At 30.0% G+C, this 24,458-nt stretch overlaps 1 protein-coding gene across 1 annotated transcript in view; it reads right to left on the bottom strand.

Annotated features, from left to right (window-relative positions):
- The window catches only part of LOC107448668 (prolyl 4-hydroxylase subunit alpha-1), a 98,758-nt gene extending 78,106 nt beyond the window's left edge, over positions 1-20,652 (bottom strand). The window contains exon 1 of the mRNA XM_043039238.2: positions 20,503-20,652. The gene's annotated coding sequence lies outside the window, so the exon portion shown is untranslated. The remainder of the gene's footprint in view (positions 1-20,502) is intronic.
- Positions 20,653-24,458: the final 3,806 nt, after the last annotated feature.

The following is a 24,458-nucleotide window of genomic DNA, read 5'->3' as shown; positions in this document are numbered from 1 at the left end:
ATTTAACTAAGATACCAATTACTTTTATTTTAAATTTTTAAAACAGTTAGTTTTGGGAAATTCCAAAACAAAGATATTGATTGCGTCATTCCTCGATTTAAGTTTCGGCGTGATGGCCTATTCCCTTGAGCGATTTGCATGCAAGGTTGTAAGAGGAAGGAAGGAAAACATTTTCTTCTTCATCGTCGCCATTTACCCGGAAAAACAATTGAATTTAATTATTTTGTAATTTTCAAGCATTCAATTTCCGTTTCCATATTATTCAGTGCTGGCGACATATTACCTCCATGATTCATTAAGTTTTTGATGTTCCGATTGCTTCTTAACACTTAACGGACTGGTCGAATCTACTCTCTTTTTCTGGATTCCAAGTATTTTTAGCCACTAAAAATGCTTAACTTTGGCTCTGATCCAATCGGACTGGTCGAATCTACTCTCTTTTTCTGGATTCCAAACATTTTTAGCCGCTAAAAATGCTTAACTTTGGCTCTGATCGAATCGGACTGGTCGAATCTACTCTCTTTTTCTGGATTCCAAGTATTTTTAGCCACTAAAAAAGCTTAACTTTGGCTCTGATCGAATCGGACTAGTCGAAGCTACTCTCTTTTTCTCGATTCCAAGCATTTTTAGCCACTAAAAATGCTAAAACTTTAGCTTTAATTTGAGCATTATCAAACATTCCTTAAGTCATTTTGCACCCTTATATATTTTCGTTTAATTTGAGTTTTTTTGAGGAATACTAGTAATTAATTTATATTTTATTATTTATACATGTATATTTTTTTTCATCAATTTTGCTACCATTTTAGAAAGTTTTTGAGATCGTAGATATGATAATATAAAGGTACCAAAAAAAAAAGGAAAAAAAACATTAATCATAAAAGGAAAAATTAAGGCAGTGTTCGAAAACTTCTAGCAAGAAAGTAAATTTAGGTGGCCAACCTAGAAAGGGACAATTTCTAATTTTAGCTATCATTTTGACAAAATAAAATGAAAGAGAAAAAAAATGTCAAAAATTCGAACTCCAGGTTTGACATATCGCCAACAAATCTGAGTTCTCAAGACATTTACTATTCTAATAAAGAAAAAAAAACCTCTTAGGGTAAAATATATTACTTTTCTGCCCTCAATTTGGTGAAACATTTTTGAAGCCATTTTCTTTTCTTTCTTTTTTTTTTATAATTTCTGGAGATTTAAAATAGCTTGCTTACCTTTTTATCATTAAAACTTTCGAATAAATAACAACAATAATTGAGATAATGGTGTGAAAAAGCCATAGTCATTTATTACAATCAATTAGATAATATGCAAATTTTCAATGCCGGATCGATTATTTAAATTCATTTTGAGCATAATATCTGAATACAGCATTTTGGATATGATGCAAATTTTAAATTTTTTTTCGAAATTTTTTTAGCTAACGAAATGTTGTAAGGAAATTTGATGGTGCACTAACAGACAAGTATGGTGGATGAGGCAATATCTCCCCCCTCAATTGAACAATTTTTTCCAGGATCAACCGATTTCCTACTCAGTGAAAGTCTGAAACATTAAAATTACCGGATTTGTATTTACGAAACCACCTTGGCATTTACGAAAGTCTAATGCACGTCTATAAACGTAACAATTGTTGTTGGTATCGTGATTTTAAATGCGGACTTAAAAAAAACTTTTAAACTTATCGAATAACCTAAATCTTTGAATTTCGTTAACATGTTTTCGACGATAGAAGTTAGGATCCTTAAAGTTAATGATTAATTGTTTGGACATCTTTAAAAACTAATTTTTTGGACATCTTCTACGCATGTTCATTGTCCATATCATTTTCAAATACTTCATTTTCAAAAAGTTCCCACATATCTTGAGAACAATTTCCTTTCTTTATTTTTCCACTTTTTATTAAATTATTGTAAAATGATTTGAAAAAGATAAGGTTATCTTACTGTAAACAAAACTGCACGACAAAAACTATAATTTGAACTGGCTGTAATCCGTTTATGATTAAGGTGATAAACAGGGAAAAACTATTTTGAGAAAAACAGCTTTAAACTATCAAATATGCGGAAAAAGTTTGTAAAATAAATAAATAAAAGAAATAAACGTGAATTTTTGAGGGTTATGATTAGAAATAGAAAAAAAAATGTTTATTTATCTTTTAACTGTTTTTTCAGTAAAAAAACATGTTTTTTTCCCGTAGAATTGAGTTATTTTTTACAGTGCACAGAAAGTTCTAGTGACACTGAAGCATGTTTACTGCGCTTATGCATTAGCATTACCATGAAACTTATTTTTTATGAGTCAATGAAGAGCCCCTACTCATTCGCTCACACTGTATATTAAACTACTCCATAAATCCAGGGACATTGCTTTAATAAACAAAGACAATATTTTAAACAAAAAAATGAAATCTGATTACATCTTTTTAAACACTGAGAAGAGTTACCAGGAGCTAATAATTTCAACCTTGAGTGTAACGTGCTAACTGAAACACTACAAAATTTTCCTTTATATGCAGAGAAGCCAACTGCTTCGCATTCTTCAAAAATATTTAAAGAAGTGGTACTGATTAAAGAAGTTAAATTTGCTAGATTTAGTTACATTTCGGCAATAATTTACGCAATTGTATGATTAAATAAATTGTGAATTATTGGTTGAGTGTAAATATAATCAGAGGTTTAAAAACTCATCACTGGTTACAAAAAGTGTTAACTCATGGAACCCCCTTTGACTCTTCCAAGGAGCCCTGGGGTTCTACGGAACACCATTTGAGAACCGCTAATCTACGGAATCAGGCAGCACACAGAGCATTAACATCACTTTTCATCTAAGTGCTGGAAATCTCTCTGACTTCCTCCTCTAAATTCCACAATCTGATGACTAGGACCACTTTGTTTGAATTATAGCTTGAATCTAAATATAATCAGGTAGGTTTCAAAACTCTTCACTTGTAATAAAAATTGTTAACTCGCGGAACCCCTTTTAACTCTTCCATGGAACCCTAGGGTTCCATGGAACACCATTTAAGAACAGCTGGTCTGCAGAATCAGGCAGCACACAGGACAATTCCAGAATCTGATTTAAGTTCAGGTAAGAAAACACTCTTTTACACATTCTTCGATTGCAGCATACTCGAATTTTATAGATAGTTGACACATAATAATAGAAAACTTTTTAAATACGCAGCCGTCCTGAATGTTTTGGCAGATAATTTGTTCAAAATCAAACGCATTTTATTTGTTCCTAAGAAATTCAATGCTGTATGACGAAATTAAATTTTGGCTGGCATAGATTTTAAAAAACTGAAAGGGTACGAGGGAAAAAAATCGTATTGATAAGTTTGTTTGGTAAAGGAATTGCTGAAAAATAAAACAATTATGCGGACGATTGTAAATTGTCCTGTTTTCCATGCTCAAAATNGAACACCATTTGAGAACCGCTAATCTACAGAATCGGGCAGCACACAGAGCATCTGCATCACTTTTCATCTAAGTGCTGGAAATCTCTCTGACTTCCTCCTCTAAATTCCACAATCTGATGACTAGGACCACTTTGTTTGAATTATAGCTTGAATCTAAATATAATCAGAGGTTTCAAAACTCTTCACTTGCAAAAAAATTGTTAACTCGCAAAACCCCCTTTAACTCCTCCACGGAATACTTGGGTTCTACGGAACACCATTTGAGAACCGCTAATCTACAGAATCGGGCAGCACACAGAGCATCTGCATCACTTTTCATCTAAGTGCTGGAAATCTCTCTGACTTCCTCCTCTAAATTCCACAATCTGATGACTAGGACCACTTTGTTTGAATTATAGCTTGAATCTAAATATAATCAGAGGTTTCAAAACTCTTCACTTGCAAAAAAATTGTTAACTCGCAAAACCCCCTTTAACTCCTCCACGGAATACTTGGGTTCTACGGAACACCATTTGAGAACCGCTAATCTACAGAATCGGGCAGCACACAGAGCATCTGCATCACTTTTCATCTAAGTGCTGGAAATCTCTCTGACTTCCTCCTCTAAATTCCACAATCTGATGACTAGGACCACTTTGTTTGAATTATAGCTTGAATCTAAATATAATCAGAGGTTTCAAAACTCTTCACTTGCAAAAAAATTGTTAACTCGCAAAACCCCCTTTAACTCCTCCACGGAATACTTGGGTTCTACGGAACACCATTTGAGAACCGCTAATCTACAGAATCGGGCAGCACACAGAGCATCTGCATCACTTTTCATCTAAGTTCTGGAAATCTCTCTGACTTCCTCCTCTAAATTCCACAATCTGATGACTAGGCCCACTTTGTTTGAATTATAGCTTGAATCTAAATATAATCAGGTAGGTTTCAAAACTCTTCACTTGTAATAAAAATTGTTAACTCGCGGAACCCCTTTTAACTCTTCCATGGAACCCTAGGGTTCCATGGAACACCATTTAAGAACCGCTGGTCTGCAGAATCAGGCAGCACACAGGACAATTCCAGAATCTGATTTAAGTTCAGGTAAGAAAACACTCTTTTACACATTCTTCGATTGCAGCATACTCGAATTTTATAGATAGTTGACACATAAAAATAGAAAACTTTTTAAATACGCAGCCGCCCTGAATGTTTTGGCAGATAATTTGTTCAAAATCAAACACATGCGCATTTTATTTGTTCCTAAGAAATTCAATGCTGTATGACGAAATTAAATTTTGGCTGGCATAGATTTTAAAAAACTGAAAGGGTACGAGGGAAAAAAATCGTATTGATAAGTTTGTTTGGTAAAGGAATTGCTGAAAAATAAAACAATTATGCGGACGATTGTAAATTGTCCTGTTTTCCATGCTCAAAATCACTCTAATTTAAAATTATTTAAATTTTTTTTATTGCTATACATACATACACCGGGTTGTATGCTCATTAAAAAGACGGCATATGAGCCCTTGTCGTCTTTGTAGAACACAAATTAGAGAAGGACATACGCGAGATGTATTCAGAAATATGAGATCTAAACACACTGAATTCTTCAGATAATAATTCATTAAAATATTAATACATTACCCTAACACCATTAGAAAAACATTTTCTGGAGTAACGGAAGTTGCGCTGCATTTTAAGGTACGAAGGTTCGTACTCGTGATGAATCCGGTGTGTTTACCCAGTTTGAGTTGTGTCAGATTCAAAATTTGTAGGTATATATTTTTAAATAATATCATAATTGCCAAACGTGGTCGACAATTATTTGATTTAAAAAAAAGGACATTCTCCAATAAAGAAAAGAACTCCATGAACAATTTTATATAAATTAATAATATTGTAAAATTTAAATTTTAAATAAAACTGGTAAAATATAATAAATTGAAGTTTCATAATTTTTTTTTTTTAAATTAAGCAATTCAATTTCCAATTCAAATAAAATAGTTATTTTAGACAAATTATAAAATATTCAATTAATATTTACCTTTTTTTAAGCAATTAAATCAAAGATTTTTTTATGTGATGTTTCACTAAGTTACGCCTACTTTTTTATCATGAATCCAGAATCTGACGATCTTTCGTTCATCACTGGGGCCTTTGCCCATTCATCATCTGCTATTAAACACATGGGATTAAAAGGACGCCATGCGGCGGAAGAAAATTTTCGTCACAAATTCTCTTATTAATTTAAAATTTAAAGTGTACAAAATGTAAGTTTAGAAAGACATAGAGTAAGCCATGAAGTTTGAAATACTGAAAAGAATATTTTAAGTAAGCCACGAAGTTTGAAATACTGAAAAGAATATTTTAAGTAAGCCATGAAGTTTCAAATACTGAAAAGTGTATTATAAGTAAGCCATGAAGTTTCAAATACTGAAAAGAATATTTTAAGTAAGCCATGAAGTTTCAAATACTGAAAAGAGTATTATAAGTAAGCCGTGAAGTTTCAAATACTGAAAAGAATATTTAGAGTAAGCCACGAAGTTTCAAATACTGAAAAGAGTATTTCAAGTAAGCTACGAAGTTTCAGATGCTGAAAAGAATATTTTAAAACATACAAATGAAAATAAATTATGAGATGATAACTTAGGATTATGCAACGGAGAAGTTCTCTTTTAATAATTTGATAATTTGTTCGCGTTTTAATATTTTGAAAAAATTTTTTTTTTCAGTAATTGAAACTTCAGGACAAACTCCAGGTTTGCCTGAACTTACTTTCTTTCTTTGAAATTTTAAATTAGTAATGAAGTAGAAAAAGAATTTGCGACTAAAATTTTCTTCCGCGATATGGCGTCTTCTTAAGAAGTTGAAGTTGGAATGCAAATGGGGTTTGGAGAAGAAAGGAGACAGCTTGCCCAGTCAGAACAAAGTTGAATGATTCTAGAGATGAACTATTAGTGCATCTTTAGCTTGAAATAAATAAATATAGCTATAGTGCGGCTTTGAGGAGAACTCCAGACTAAGTGTCTGGGGCTGTCTGCTACTACGGTAACAAGTGAGAGCACATTTCCAATGGGGGTGCAAAGAACGAATGAAGGTGTTGATTGGTTTACTCACGCTGACTTATGCCAAGATCAAGACAAAACTATTCACCACACACCCCATTCGTAGTGATTTTTTCTCGTAACCATGGTACCCGCCACGACGCGAGACTGCTGTCTTGAGGAGTTCTCCTGAAAGCCGCACTATACACTTATATCTTGCAGTATCTGGAGATAAATAAATACGTTAGAGATAAACTATGTAAAAATATTTTCAAATATGTAAAAAAATATGTACACGTCAGCTTATGCAGCATCGCTGGTGAAGAAATGTGCAAGAAATCTTGAGTGACATCTGATAAACTTTCAAAGGTAAAGATTAAGTTAAAGTTTGCAGTAATCTAACACTGATATGCTTTGTCTTGAATGTAATTTGTTTAATTTGTAAAAATGTTGAGTAAATTCGTCAATATTAAGGTCTTGATGAAAGAAATTATCACGGCCATGTGCAGAAACTGACGAATTAGAAAACTGGTAGTTTACAAATATAAGAATTAATTAGCAAAGAAAGGTCACATTTTGTATTCAAGGTGTTCACCGAAAAATTTAAAAAGTGATAACTAAATATTTCATGAAGCTGTTGGGAATGTTAAAAGTAAGGGCCATTTAGGCCTCAGATGCCCAGTTCTAAAGCAACGAACGAACGAACGAACGAAATGTTAAAAGATTTAATTTCGGTTAAAATTTAAAAACTCTGTAATTCATCAGCTTTAACATGAATATTTTACTAACAAATACTTTTGGTAGATAAAAATTAATGAAAACATCTTTTTTCCACGTTTTTTTCTTCTTCTTTTTCTGACAAGTTTTACAGACTATGGCCACCCTGGTGTTAAACTTTAGGGTTGTTATACTTTAACAAATTTGTAATTACGAAAAATTAATGCAATGTGTTAAGAAAAAAATATACCGAAATATAAAATATAACAATGTTATTTAAACAAACTAAATAATTATTGTGATAATATCTAACAACTTAAATAAAAAAACTTTTTTTATAGAATTGAATTAAATGAAAAAATTCTTTGACAGATGGGTTGATAATAGCTGCAAATCACAATGTTGGAAATATCATTAAAAAAAAATAATAATTTGTATAAATAGTAACCCTAAAATTTTTGCTTAATATTTAAAGTGGTAAAGAAGCAAACAGTAGGATTTTTTTATTTTATTTTTTAATAAAAAGAAGAAGAAAAACATTATAACCAGCCTAACTGTTAAGGGGTTACGTTTTCAGAAAATTAAAGCCTGATAACTGAATTATTTCATTCTTGAAATTCATATTGGATGAACAAGATACTTTTGTTCACCGTAATATAAGTATATATATTAATCGGAAATAAAGCAACTGCAAAATTTCAAAATTTTACTGGTCACTTAACTCGAGAAAATATCAAAATATCAATGCGTAAATGCTCTATAACTTTCTTCATAAAAGTTCTTCGTAACAAAATGCTGCTTTTTCGCACCAGTAGTAGCGATGCCGACTTGCGTCGCTGTATGGGAAAATTTTTTGCAAGTGGTAACAAAACTATAGTTTTAATGAATGACTTCTGTTTTCGTAAATTTATTTTGCTCAGCGGTAAATATAAACAACCTAAAAGTTCAAATACTTCGACAGTTACAATTACCACGTGATGAACAGTTTAACCCGTTTTGTCCCGAATATATAAATTGAAATGCTACAAAAAGTGGTTTTATGGAAAAAGTGGTATAATATATAATCGAAATTAATTGGTTTTTCTACTGTTAAGGCATTCAAAAAGTCTTTGATAGATCAAAAAGTACTTGTTCCTTAGAATTCTATATCTAATCAGAAATAACAAAAACATTGTGGTATCTGAGAATCCTTTAACTCACCCAGATAAATGAAAATACTGAAAAAAGTTTCCCACCTCATTGAATGTTTTTGAAAAAAGGAACTGTCCTAAATATATGACGCTGGGCGTTAACCGGTTAAAGTAAAGGTGAATATAGCAAAATTCTATAAATTTTACTTTCTCTTTCTCTATCAGTTTAGATGATCTTTAGATGAAATAGAAGCAGATGGTTTTTTCTCCTTTCCTTTTTATATATATATCTTCGAATTATCCTTATTTTTTCTTCTTTTTCTTAAAATATTTATTAACCAGTTTAAATCCCTTTAAAAACCAATTTTATCAAATCAATAATCAATTGAAAGGCTTGCATAACTGCAATGAGAAATCATTTTCTTAGTGGTAGCAACATTAGCGTTTTTGCGTATTAAATCTTAAGGTTTTAAAATTCAAAAAAAAATTTTAAACTAACACAACAAATCAATAATTAAAAAGAAAATGGATAAAATCTATTTATTAGCTAATTATGCTTGTATTAGTTTTGTTTTAAGAAAATTCTTCCAAACTTAATTGTTGTTTTACTACCACTTTGTAAAATATTTTTCAACGACCGTACAAGTTGGCAGATGTGGCCTTACTGTGAATTAGTGACACACCGTATTACATAAAGCAGGATTACCACGGGGGACTAAACATACAAAATGTGGCAACTGATAAAATTCAAAATTTTATTAGAATAGTTTAAAATTAGAATATTTAGAATGGCATATTTTTTGCAGTTTAATGTAAAAAGTGATTGATTTTGTTTGAAATGTGAATAATTTGAAATGTAAGTCATAGTGGTAATTACGATTGAATAATTAAAGAGATAATAAATAAATAAAAAGGAATTGAGTTTCAACCACTTTTCACAATAGATTCGATGAATCGCTTTGAGGTTTAAACCAGGGTGGGGTTTTACCGTCAAAAACTGGTTTTTGACATGACAGTGGTAAAAACCGTGTTTTTACCGGTAAAAACCGCCAAAAACCTACCGTTTTCTTTAATTTATGGCATATAGCGGACAATATATTATTTTCACATATTTGCCTTTATATTGTAAATGACTGCTATTGATTTTGCAACTATATACATGTATTCTTATAGAAGGATATACATTCATATAGAAATATTGTAATATACTCATTGAAAATAGCGATACTTACTTTTATCATTACAGCTTGATTTGCAAAGGATTCAAAATTTTGCGCTTCTTAATTGTTAGAAATAAGCAAACAAAAAAGCTTGGAACTATTAATAAATTCAAGAACTAAAAAGAAGAATTTAAAATTTGGCATTTCTTAAATATTAGAAATAAGCTAAACAAAACTTTTAAAACTTGTAACTACTAACAAACTCTAAGTCTAGAATGACTTGACATTCTTCAGTAATGTAATATGCCAAACAAAATGATGCTTGGAAATGTTGAACATTTTGTTTAGTATCCTAATATTTTACTTCAAATAGTATGTTTTGATATTATCATGTTGGGAAAATGCAAGAATCTGTTCTTAAATATCTTTTAGAAACTTTTTTTCTAATTTTATTGCCCAAAAACGACTTAATTTTAAATTATAAGCAGTTAAAAACTCAAATAAAAATACAGTTTTACCAAAACTATGGGTTTTTGACAGAGGGGTTTTGACATGACGGTAAAAACCATGGTATAAGCCGGTAAAAACCGTCATGTGTCAAAAACTTGCCAACCCTGGTTTAAACCGAGGTTCCAACAATTTCCAGCATTCCAAAACGCACTTATCAATATCCTGCCCGACTAAAAATTTCCATCTGAATTTGTTGTTCCGGAAAGGGTTAATTTTTTTAATTCTTCTCAATGATACCGTAGCAGAGATTTATTTCATTTCAAATGAATCTAAAGTGGTATTTACAGATTTATGAGATTACTACAGATTACATTTCTACATTAGATTACTACAAGTGATATTACTATAGATTTATGAATTTAAAAAAAAAATATCTAAGAAATGAAATAAAATCTAACAACAGAAATGTTTGAATCATAGCTAACTTTAAAATGAAGGTAACCATTTTAAAATTTTTAGACTAGTCATGAAATCTTTAAATTATAAACTAAAATAAAATTTAAGAACGATGGAGGTCGAAAGTTGTCCGCCATCTTGCACGCATCGGGTCAATGCAAATGGTATCCTCTGCTACAATCACTGACCACATGAAATCCTTCCTCTTCATTTCGCAACTGGTCACCCATAACGCCCTTCACCCATAACAATTTGCGTAACAAAGACATAGCAACCCATTGTAGGTCCATCTTGTCCAGCGTTGTATCTTCTTTTGTCGTTTTAACAGATGGCGGAAGAATAATACACGAGAGGATTTTTACAACTCGCAAGAAAGACAGAATAATTTCTAGATCATCGAACTAATCTTCTTATTAAGGGCATGAATAAGTACCTGTTGTTTGGTTTGCCGCTTAATTCGGAACAAAATTACAATAACTCTACGCTGTAAAATTAAATTTCAGAAACGTTTTTGAATATATGGGGCAGCCACTGTGCATGTAGTTTTCAACAACGTTTCTTAATATTTAGGAAATCTTCTTCTGTAATATTCAGAAACATTTCTTGCAATTGCGATTTTTATTACTTTTCAGTTTTTACTATAAGTGTTTCTTTATATGTCTAATATCTTTATTGACCAAACAACATTAACCGACATTTATTTAGAACTATTACTAAATTATGTATTAGAATGCTTTAATGTGAGGGTATTGAGCAAAGTACCTGCCTTGCTTCTTCATTTAAAAATATTTGTCAAAGGCAACGGAAGTATGCGATCAAGCGATTAAAGTATAAAGTACAGTAATATTAAGGATATATACAGAAAAAAAAAAGGATTCGAATAATAATTGATAAAATACAAGTACGAATACGAGAAGCCCGAATAACATAAAATATTTACATAATCGAAAAAATTTGTATACACATATTTACAGACGGAGCGAAAAAATAAATATTATCGATCAGTGCTTCCCAACCTTTTTATCACAGCGGACCTGTCAACGTTTGATAATTTTACCTCGGCCCGCTGGCAGGGGGGTGGACGTTGATTGTTTATATTTTAGATTATTTTGATTTATTAATTTAAATTTAATTGTATTTAAATATGCCTTCAAAATAAAATACAGTTACTCCAAAAAATATATATAAGGTGATTTAACATTTTAACTTACTTAAATCAATGAGTCCCGATCGAGAAAGAAGACGAAGTTCTTCATTAGTTCCAATGTAAATTTCGCGCCGCACTTTCATGTTTTATTTATGATATTTACAGTTATGATGATTGATTTTTTTTATTAAAACTAATTGAAAGAGAAAATAGTTGCAGTGGTTTTCTTTAAAACATTAAAAAATTTATGTTACTTCTTTCGGGGGCCCCATTTTTTCTAAATAAAAAAAACTTTAATGGAACTATTTAATTACAGTTTCTTTGTTCCACGGACCGGTACCGGACCGCGGTTCAGGAACACATTTATAGATTTATATCAGAGTTAAAATAACATCGCGTTATATATAATAGTAAACTAAAATTTCATAATTGTAGTGGTAGCTACGTAACACTCTGAAACTGAATTGGCATCAATGCAATTCAGTTTCTTACTTATGAAAAGAAAAACTATTCCTAAATTCATCGGAAATATGATATTTAATGAAAATCTCCGAGATTTGGGACAAATTTTTTCTCGAGTCAAAATTAGCTTCAGAATTTTTTTTACAATTCTGTAACAATCTCATTGCTGCTAGCTTACACAGTCGATAGAAAAAAAAATTCTAAATAGTAGCAAAAAAAAAAATGATTAACCGCGACATGAGGATAAGAAAATAATGAATCCTTGTATATTCCTTGATTAAAAGAACTTTAATTAAAACAACGAGTGATTGATTTCAGAGCCGTACCGACCACAGTGCTAGCGTAAAATATCCTCAGTGATAAACAGAGCATGGGTTAGAGTCCCCTTGCCATCAGGCTAACCATGGGAGGTTTACGTGGTTTTCCTCTCCATGTAACGCAAATGCTGGTTGGTTCCATCAAAAAGTTCTCCACGAAGGCACAATACTTGATCCAGGAGTTCCCTTGTCTTCTGGATTGGGTTCAAAATTACAAGGCCGCGGAGTTGAACATTAGTAGTCGTAAACTCCAAAAATTGGGTCGGCCATTCAACGACGGTTATAAAATAAAACAAAATGATCAGTGAAAAAAATTTTTTAACATTGCTACAAACATTATAAGAGACAACATAATGATTAAAAAGTAGCATTACAATAAAATACAGTTTTAAAATAATCCTTATATATAAATGATACCGCTAGCGTTTTAAGGGTTCGTTTAAATCTCTTAGTCGGTAGGGTCGAAACCTCCTATTAAATTTAAAATAGAGGTAAGAGTGTTATGACATTTTTCGTTCATTTTTAAGTTATATTTCGTTTATTTCTTAATGAAATACTTTAACTACCACGTTATGTTAAGAATTTAAAATACGTTGTTCTAATTTTCAAATTTTAATGAATGTTTAGCTTTTTGTTCGGTTAAATTAAATTAAAACTTAGGTTTGACAGATAAAAGTAAATTGACTACAGTTTCTATGATTTTTTTTTATAGGAGGCTTTGACCTCTATAGTTGTAGCCTTCACTTTAAAACTAAATATTTTATTACGTAAGAGATTACGGATCTCAGATCATTTAAATTTTAATTAATTGATTTTTAATTCATTCACTTTTAAAATATTCCGGCAGTACAAAAGTAATAAATTACAATTTCTCATGTTAATATCATTGCTATGTTTTAATAATTAGGAGAAAAAGAACTGGATATTTTGGAGAGCAAAAAAACAGTTATTATTCATGAGAAATATTAAAATTTACATGAAGTACGTAAATGAATGTAAACTCATGGTAACAGTCATGACTGATTTCACGAAGTAACTTGAGTAACACGTTTTGCTCTAATAAAGCATACTAATCAGTTTCCAACCTTGACATTCAAAGTAAACGGATATGCTTCTTTAGTATTCTTCTCAAACTACTATATTTTGTCTCTCATTCAAAAGATAATGCGCTCCTCGCCAGATTATTTTTTCTTCTTTTTTAAAGGCAGACAAAAAGCTTGAAAAAAAAATTTAAACCAACTAATCCGTTTTGATAGTCAAAGGTCAAGAAACATTTAACATTATACAGTTATTGAAAAATTCCATATTACACTAGTTGTACCACATTCTCTATAATGTATTTATCTGCATATCTTAAAGATTATCTAGACTTCTACTCTATTTGCATTCCAACTAGAGCAATGACTCTCACTTCAACGTTAGAAATCCATGATAAATGGGAGTAGGGCCGCAAGCGGCCCAGGTGCCCTATTGAGAGAATACGTTAATACCGGTTATAATTTTTATTGGACATCAAATGACAAGATAACGAAAAAGATCCCCATACTTTCAACTGTCGCCATCTTGAAACTTATAGTTGTTAATTCAGTTAAAACTGAAACTGAAAATTTTTTATACCGAATGATGTAATTGTTACATTTAGTTTTCAATATGTTTTATTAAAACAGTGTGTCCATTCAACTACGGGATGCAAAACATTTAAACCGTTAATACACATGCACATAAATTGGTGTGTGTATGGAAAAAACATCTATATGAAAAAATTGGATATCTCGTTCCATTACTACAACTTTAATTTTTATTTAAAAAAGCACTGTAGTCTATAGGATTCTAATAGAAGCTCCTCTGCCTTAAAATAGGCTTGTCAGTATTGACAAGTGGAATAAGACGACAATTATTTGGATATTCGATTAATCCGATAAGATCTTATCGCGATTAATCATGGTAATGGAGGTTCCACAGGGGTTGAACAAAAATATGGAAACACTAACTCTATATAAACAATCTTTCTTTTAACAGCAAATGCTTAAGACATTTTTTACATGACATAATTTGATTGATCATGCTTGAAGCTTTCATTAATAGTGTCCTTTCTACAAGTGCAAAGTTTGGTTCGACCGAAATGAAGAGAGGAAGTTAACATGGTTTTAATTTAACTTTAGAAATCATTCGTTCGTTCGCTGTAGTGGAACTGGGCGTCTGAGGCCTTAAGGCCCTTTTCCCATTCATCCTGAAATTAGACTAAGAAACATGCATGACAAAAACAAAGTTTGGGAAGCAAAATGGAGTTCTTGAGAGAGAGAGAAAAAATGGCACTTAGCCATTATTAGGTAATAACAAAATTACAAGTAATAAAAAGTTCGTGAAAAAAGGTAAAATTAAAGTACAATGGGAAAATAAACACTAATGAATGTTTACAGTATTTACAGTTTGCGAATACATGCAAAAGGGGGGAGGGAGCTAAAGGAATGTGTGTAAGTAAGTGTGGCTCTGTTAAAGTAGAGACCCGGCCGCTTAAGTTGCAGGGATTAGCCTACCCCTGATCAGACCCCGGGGTTTGCTTTAGAAATCATATTTAGGATTGCAATATTTATATTAGAATGCCATTCAGACCCCGGGGGTTGCTTTAGAAATCATATTTAGGATTGAAATATTTATATTAGAATGCCATTTTAATTATAGCGGTACTGAAAATGGAAAAACTTCCTACGATCATTTTAGTCGGTGCAAATTTAGCATGAGTAAAAAGCTTCAAGCACGATCTTTCAAATTGTATCAAAAGTTTTGAAAAATCTTTCAAAACATTTGCTGCTAAGAGATAGGTTGTTCACATGGAATCCGTTGAAAAGTGTTCCCATATTTTTCTTTATAATATATATTTCATATGATTCTCAAATTTATAGCAATAAGCAGGACAAAAAATTATGTTCATTTTCGTATGCTTGGCTTATAATCCATCCCAACAATCTTTTACTTAGCAAAAGATGGGCATTTTGGGGACTATTATTCTTTTTTTAATTTTAAGAAAGAATGTCTATAACTTGCTAATATTTTCCTAAGAGATATAAATATTTTAAGAATAAAGTTACGAAGAAAGTCGGTATGCTTAAAAATGAATACCGATTTTAGTGTTTATGCTCTATTATATTTTAATCCAATCCCAGTTGAAAGGGGTGAGAATGTACTTTTTAAAAAAAAAAAATAAGATGTGAAAAGTATAAAAAAAAACCTAATTGGAGACAAACATTAAAATTCAGTGTATTTTTTTTTTAAATTAGCAGCCACTTCAGTTTTTTTCCCCCCAATCTCGTTCTCATAATTTTAGTTTTCAGTACAGACAATTATATTATTAATAAATTATTGCAAATTCGAATTTTATATTTAAAAAAAATGCATTCAAACAATCAAGTACTTAAATTATCAGTTTTTAGTAACTGGCTTCAGTTGAGCGAGTTACTAAAGACCATTCAGTTGCATCAAAAAATATTATAATAGAAAAAAGAGAAGAAAAAAAATATATCTTTCTCTTTTCTTTTTAATGAAATATTTTTCTTGTAAATTTTAAATTTTTTTTTTTGAAAAATCGTAATTTAAAATGCGGAAAACAGAGAAAAATTCTATAGAGAGAGAAAGAATCTTTGGAAGTTTTTCGCACTAGGTTCGATCTGGTGGCAGCGAAAAAAGAGTTTTCTAAAATCTCCATTTTTGCAATCATTTGCAGATACAATTTATCAAAAACTAAACTCTGATCTTATTGAAATTTTGCACTTTTATTTTAGATAGAATTTTCTAGATATTATTTTTCGCAAAAAAAGTGCACCCGTTGATAAAAAAGCAAACTATTCAGCTAAATATTAACTTGTTTATCTTAAGTTCTTCATACTTCTTAAAAGGATGAGATAAAAACTAAAGTTTATTTTCATCTTGATTTACGTAACGTATGAAACTTTAAATTTTGTAAGAGATAAAGATTGTGCAATTAAAAAAAATGATACATTAACATGTGTCTCGTAAACGTGTTGGGGTATATTTTCACGCTTTTATTTTGATTATTCAGGATAATATGTTGCGAAAAGAATTTTATTCAATACCGTATAAGGATACGTTTTCCCTAAAACAAAAGTTTTGAAATCTGGTGAACATAGCAAAAAAGACATGGGTTCACGGGACGTATCAACTTAGCTCTCAAAATATTGACCATTCAATATGATAAAATAACAATAAAAACATTCATATTTGTCGGCTTCTTCTTATTTAAATAACAAAATATATTTGCCACACGGTTACAGTAAATGCCTCAAAAATATTTCTTATATATAAAATTAAAATATATTTTTTTTTACATTAATTCTCTTACAAATCATAGAATATTGTTTAAATAGATGCGTTAAAATTTCTCTTTAGAAACTAGACAAGAATTATTTTTTTTAATTATTCTATAATTTTATTAATTATATTACATTGGAACTAATTTTTTTCTCCATATTATGTTTAAAAAGAAGTACTACAATAATAATTACATTTAATATTTTATTTTACCTATAATTTCTTTCATAAATGTTTAAATAGGCCTACCTAATTATAATATTCCCCTTATTTAATTAGTTACAGGTTATTTATAACAATAATTATCTTATTAGTCAAACTTATGATAATAAACTTAACTTCATTTTTGGTTCTGTTTTTTTTCTTTTCCCAAAAATATTTAGTTGAAGGGAAAAAAAATTCGAGTTCAAAAAAGATAAAAACGAACAAAGAAAGGTTTTTGTTGTTATCAATGCAAATAAAGTGGTGACTTTATGCTATAGAAAGCAGTTTTTTAAAAAAAATTTTTTAATTTAAAGTGAAGCCATTTAAAACGAAGTTTTACCTACCACAATAAAAAGATTCATGCACACGCATTTAGTAGAATATTCAGAAATTTACTTTGTTTCCATTTTGCTCACCAAACTTTAATTTTGTCATGTATGTTTCTTAGTCTAATTTCAGGATGAATGGGAAAAGGGCCGTAATGCCTCAGACGCCCAGTTCCACTACAACGAACAAACTTAATTTTGTTACTTAACATATTGCAAACGGGTCGCATAAAAATACGTTTTTGAAATTTTTGCAATCCATACAAAAGTTTAAAAAGTGGTAGCTGAACTACTTCGTTTCCGCTCTGTTTTTCAAAGAAATTATCCATTCGTGACTACCACAAGCATAAATGATTCGTAGTTTTTTTTGAAAAACGCGCGTCGTAGTTTTTGACGCGCGTCGTAGTTTTTTTTTAAAAATTGAAGTTGTAGTTATAGAGACAAATTTGCTCCAGCTTTTATGAAATCTTGCCAACCACTTTTTTAAAATGTTAGTCTCAATATATTCTTCGGAAAAGTTGCCCACATGCAATGTGTTAAAAGAGACATCCAGTAAATAATAATAAGAAAAAAAATCTTTTAAGTAACACAAATTCAAAAATTACTAAAGTAACCAAATATAATGCTATGTTTAAAGGTATTATTTTACTTTTTTTCGCAAAAAATGTATTAATGAGCTTTGATATTCTAAAAACAAAAATTATATTTCAAAAACATGCATACAAAATTCAATAAAATATCTCTTTTTTTTAAACTTATAGAAGTTTAAGTTTGAACTATCATATTCCGCTTCGTGTTTTCCTCATATCCTCTTTCATAAGCAAATGTAGGGAGGATCTGAGAGAGTGAGCACAGTCAATGCCTCCTACAACTGAAAGCCTCCACACAGTCAAAAGGGTGCTTTCACCAAGATCGTGCCCGATCTTGGTGAAAGCACAGAGTACCTATAACGTAGGGTTATCTTCGCTTTCAACGAAATTGATTGGATAATGTGGGAAGATTTTACGTAAACATAAAATGAAATCTTTCGCCCTACAATGCATGCACTAACTTTTAAAACAAGCACACCAACTTTTGTGACTGATTATCGAAATTTTACAACAATAATAAAGTATTAATAGATAAGAAAAATAAACAATTATAAATTACGTAAGAAAAACATTAATTTGTTTATTGTTACAACACCGATAAAAGTTTCTTTCTTGCGTTGGCAACGAAAAATTAGAATTTACTGCGCTGTGCATTGGGCAGAAATTATAGGCTAAAAGCGAATTGTTAATGTAAACAAACGAACTGTTCTTTATTTTTCTTTCAATTATGCTCATTAGTTTACGCTCTTAACGTAATAATAAAGTTTTAATGATGCTTTATAATTAACGAAGGAGAAAGATGCCTTTTATCAACAAAGATAGGCCAGAAATACGTTTATTGATGTAACCTTATTTTCTTTTAACTCTGGTATACTACCTTCATTTTAACCTCTAAAAACTGTCTTTTTTTTTCTTTAGTTTTTATTCCTTGGTTTTCAGTCCTTTTACCAGTTTATGTTCGAATAAAGGATTTAAAACTCTTGTGTTTCCAAACATTTAAATTAATAATTTTGTTTACAGGGATATTCTATGAGTTATTTATTGCAATTGTGACTTTACAATAGCTTTGAAATGAATATAAAACAAATCACCATATGTATATAAATTGAATGAAATGCTTATAAACCAAAGGTTTCACATGGAGTTCGTGTTGCATGTTTTTAGAACTCATACCAGCAGACATATAAAGTTAGACTAAAATGTAGTCAATATGCGAAAGAAACGAGCTTGATTTGCAAAGGAATCTAAGAGGTACTGCGAAAGCAATTGTTCCGAGGGTTGGAAAGGGCAGAAACAAGAAATAGGGTTCCCAAGAAAAAAAAATAATAAATAAAAAAAATCGACAAAAGTATTTGCCAAATAAAAGTAATTTTTGTAGAAAAAAAAATTTTACATATAGAAAGAAAAGCTAAATTTACAATGAGGAAAAATAGTGGCTTTATTATGGCGCCATTTACTTATATCTAATAGCATTCATGAAATTTTTATAGTGGTAGAGAATACAATGAATTAATATTTTAATCGATTAAAATTTTAAGAATTAAACAGCCACTACAATATAAATAATTTAAACAATTTTTTTAAAAATCAGATAGACGACTGGATCTTAAAATCTGATAAAAGTATTAAATTTTTTTCATTTGTTTTATGAACTTATGCAATAGTTGGCTACCTCTGGGAAAAAAATATCGCACAAACCTCATATGTTGGAAGGTATGTATATACACGGCTGCCAACATTCTACGCTATTAGGAAACTTTTTTTCTAGTGGTAGCTAAGTTTATGCTTTCTTTGTTTTGTAAATTTAATTTAAAGTTATTTTCCTCACCACTTAATGAAGACTATTCAAAATTTAATATGCAAAGACACTTTGTTCTAGTTTTCTCTTGGTGTTGTTTTTAAAATTTTTGGCAAATTTACACAAAATTTTGACAGTTTTAATTTTTAATTGTCTACCACTCTATAAAATATTTTGCAAAAAGCGTGGTAGGTGGCAGCATATATTGAGCACCAAAAGAGCAAAAAAAAAATTAATCTTGAAGTGTAATAAAGGTCAACTTGATTAATACTTAATCTTAATTGATCGGTTTAACGCAAACTCTATGGATTACGACTTAAAATGCACAATTAATGATCAAAACTTGAAAGAAATATGGTTATTAAAATTTATTATTTCTGGAAATATTCTTACATCTACAATTTATTAATAAAAAGAAGTTATACAATAAATTTTAGAGGCACAGTGCGCCCCCCCCCCAGAAAAAAACGGACAACACTGAATAACTTTTGATGTAATGATAGGATCTTATGTTCTAGGACACAACCTTAATGAACCTTCCATGAAAAAGTATCAATATTTAAATTTTTGTTATAAGCTTAATAGTATTATACAATTTTAGAACTAGAATAGTTATCTAGATGAAAACCGAAAACAAATGAACGAAATCTCAATTCCATAAACAAACATCTTGATTAATGCGCAGGAAAACTGCAAGCAAAAAAATTACAACTGCAAGCGATTTTTTTTTGTAAATTGAAAGCTCATAATAAAATTCGATTAAAAAGTATAAATGCTTACAAAATTAATAATAAGCTTAATATTAAAACATAATTTTAGAACAAGAATAAGCAAAGGGAAAAAACGAAGAAATTAAAAATTCAGTTCAATAACAAATATCTTGACTGACATATAGGAAAACTGCAAACGATAAAAAGAATCGTAAAGAATAACAGCAAGGAAAATAATTAACGAAAATCGTTTGACACAGACCTGTAAGAGTTCCACGAGTAAAGTAATGTCCGAAGTGAAGAGAGGAAACTATCCTTAGAAAGCACGAACACACTACTGTTGACGAACAGAGAAAACAACTTCTCTCCATGTCTCCTCTCGCTCACTAGGTCACGGGAACATCAGCGCCGACCGTGTATTAAAAAAAAAAAAAATGCAATAACTAATAAATAAAAACTAACCGGTCTCTTCTGCAAAACCGAAATTTTACTTTCCATATATTCTCGAGTTTCTCCCTCTTCCGAACCGGTTTACTATTTCCCGGATTATCGAAGACCAATTTAGAGTGGAATTTTATTTGTGTATCAGCTTTTTTATTTACTTTTTTGGTTTGTAAATTTGATAATTAAAAACTTCGGAATTTTACATCTGCAGCACGGTGGGAATCACGGAACTGTTTTTTAATGGCTTGTTCCTAATTGACGCGAGTTACTTTTGTGTATCTTAAATCTGTTAAAATGTGGGTAGAAATCTATGCAAGTATATTCCATTAAAACGACACGATAAAGCTTTTAATTTTATTTCCTCAAACAGTTTTTATTCTGAGGTAATTTAAAAATAACTTTTTTTTCTTCCTTTCATTTACATTTAACTCTTTGCATGGTACTGGAACATATTTGTTCCACTTATTTACAAACTAAATCTTAACTATTTATGTTACTTTAACATAATTCAGGTGCTAAAATTAAGGCAAAAAAGAAAAGGAAAAAAATTAGTAGTAAAACCATTTAAGTTCTAGTTTCTTTTCAAGAGAGTTCAGATTTATTTTACCAAATAAAAAGAAAAAATATTAGAATTCGCCTTAACGTTTTCCCTGGCCTAGTAGTGTGCAGAAAAAAAATATCAGGACATTTTTCGGTAAAGACTACTATTTAGTAAACTGCCTTTAGAAAGGGTAAAGAACGGACCTAAAAAGTTAACTCTACTTAAGTATAATAAAAGCAAATTTTATCACGAAAGAATAAAAAAAATTATAATTTTCAATTCTAGAGTTACTTAATTCAGAACAGAATGCCTTAACAATTTTTAATGTAACTTTTATTACAACTCATAATAGTTTAAGAACAATATAGAATTTTTCCAAAGTACTGTTGCAAAAAATAACCTGTATCAAAAAGTAAATACTCTCTCATACTCCATTTATTTAATTTAATATTTATTTATTTAAGTTATAACATTAATATAATTAAATAATAATTAAATAAATATTAAATTGTATATAATTAAATAAATATTAAATTATATATAATTAAATAATTTAATTTTTATAATAATATAATTAATATAATAATAATAAAAATAATATAATTAAATAAATTTTAATTAATATTCATTTATTATTTTATTTATTAATTTGCACTTGTATCCAAGACTTACGTAGTCAAATAATATTTAATTAGGATTTCAATAATCTGGAAAGAAAAATACAGTCAATATGTATTTTAACAATTTTGCATGAAAATAATTTAGATGATCCCTCAATTTACCACATAAAAATTCTGATTACTGCATAATTGATTGGGATGAATCATTTTTAAAATCCGATGAAATATATGAATCATTAATAGTGAATTTACAAAACTTCATCTTACAAGTTTCGCTATGTATTTGTAGAAAATAATAAAAAAGCATATTACTCTAGAAATCATCACCATAAGAACTTGGTAATGCAAAAAGTTGTTAAGTTTATTTTTCATAAAACAGTTAAGTTCCAAGTTTGAAATCATAAATCATGCAGCATAACCATATATATAATTAGTGAACGGTCCCCGAAGTTAATACTGTTGACTTATTCAAGCATCATTAGTTAAAATAATGATCGAAGATGTTGGATCGAAAACTCAATTCTTTTGGTTCTTCAAATGAATTGTTTTAAAGTCCACATTTGTAATTGTAGAAAACTGGCTGATCTAAACAGACACAAATATTTATGGAATACCGGAACAAAAAATTCAAAACCAGAACTCATAAATAAAAAATATTTTTTATTAAAAAAATTAGACAACTACGACTCTTGCATTAAGATTTCTTTGTGCAGACATAACATTTTAAGCCATTCCATGCCAAGTAGAACTAAAACTAGTTCTCAAAAAACTAAGAACTGGTATAAAAATTTCTGTAGGGGTATTTGAAAACTCACTGCTTTGGCTTTCTAAATTAATATTCTAAGAACAGAAGTTCCTTGTTAATGTCGTCTCACTGAAATAATTTATTTCTATAAATTTGCTATCAATTTCTCAGTTTTTTTGTGGAAGCTGGTCAGCTAAGCAGAGAACACACTATTTTGTAGTGATGTGAAAGTGTCTTTATGAATTCACATATTTTTTATAAAGGTTAAAAAATAGTTTTAAAAAATAAATGACCGCAAAATTTCAGAACAAAACATTGACATTTATGTCATTAATACACCTTGATAAACAAGAATGTCTCTTCATCAGAAAGATGAAAATATTTAAGAATTTTTATAAAATTTTTTATTCATTTTTTTTAAATTTCTTTTTTTTTAAGTTTATGAAAGGCTATTTAAAATTTGAAGAAATAAATTATCATTCAAAAATGTATATGTTGAAAAAATGCATTTTTTAAAAATTTTATTTTTGTAATGGGGTTAAGAAAACAATTTAATTTTCCCCTTATTGTTTTAAGTTCTGCAGATGAATGTCTAAACATAATAATGTTTACGACTTTATTATTTTTTTATGTAAATTTCATTAACATGCTATTATAAATTACCGTTAGAAGATTCGATGTATGATTTAAGATCAGTTCTAAAAAGATTTTATTTCTTTACAGCAGCGCCCTCTGGCTCTAGAGTATTCATCATCTCCAAATGATGAATACTCGAATCTAATAAATGTTTTTCATACAATTGATTTTTCCAATTCTCTTTTAACTGCCATCATTGAAAATCATTCCTAAAAAGAGCTAAGTTTTGCAGGTATGCTGAATGCAAATAATTTTTGCTATCATAATCAGTATTCTGGATTGTAACGCTTGAATACGCCATCTGGGGAGAAGACCTGTTCTATGCCTTTGACCCTCCCCCCCTTTCCTCTCCTCAGTTGTATGGGAATGTAGTAGTACGATATTTTCCCCTTTCTATAATATTTTTCGTATTTAATTGTCAAAAATATTTTTAAAAATTTCCACGATGCTTTCTTTTAGAATTCTATTTAATGCAGTTTTCAGTTCCATATAGTTTCGTAACCTAAAAGTTTTATTCCATTTGGAAATAAAGACAGAAACTAACGCCCTTCTTTCTCCTATGACTATACATGCGCTAATACTGAAAGCAAGTAGAGTGTCGCCATAAGTAGAGAGTTTTACTCTGCACCACCTGTAATCCATTTGATTGGCCTACCTGCAAGTGTCATAGTGCGGGTATCTCGATCCTTATTGCTTGTTGAAACGTGGCATTTGTTAACAATAGCAACTGTTCTATCCATTCTATTTCGAGTAAACCAAGCCCATCAAGAATCAATTCTCTTAAGTGACACATTCTGTATTCTTTCACAAAGATTTCAATTCTTTCATTCTATGTATCCTACTTAACACAAAGACAGACACGAAGCCATGTAGAGCATAAACTAATTATGCACTGAAGCTGCTAGGTGCACAAAACAAAAGCATATCACCGTTACAATAAAGTGCAGAAACAAATAATAAATTTCAGTTAAGTAAAAGATGTAGACGAGAAGTAATCATATTTCAACGAATTCGATGTGAGATACTATGGCCTATATTTAATTAACTTCACGTTAATTAATATTCTAACTTATGAAGAAAAACTTAGCCCAAATTAACGCGCCATTTTGTATATAAACGATCAGCTGGGGCTGATGTCATAAGTGACATGTGTGGGTATCCATGATCTTTGTTTCCTTGAAATGCAAGTACCCAATTGCAACAGTCAGCATTAAAATGCAATAAGCCACTCC

This window comes from Parasteatoda tepidariorum, chromosome 1 (assembly GCF_043381705.1).
Source record: "Parasteatoda tepidariorum isolate YZ-2023 chromosome 1, CAS_Ptep_4.0, whole genome shotgun sequence".
Classification (NCBI taxonomy): Eukaryota; Metazoa; Arthropoda; class Arachnida; order Araneae; family Theridiidae; genus Parasteatoda; species Parasteatoda tepidariorum.
The sequence above is the reverse complement of the archived record's forward strand: the minus strand, read 5'-3'. Positions and strand labels throughout refer to the sequence as shown.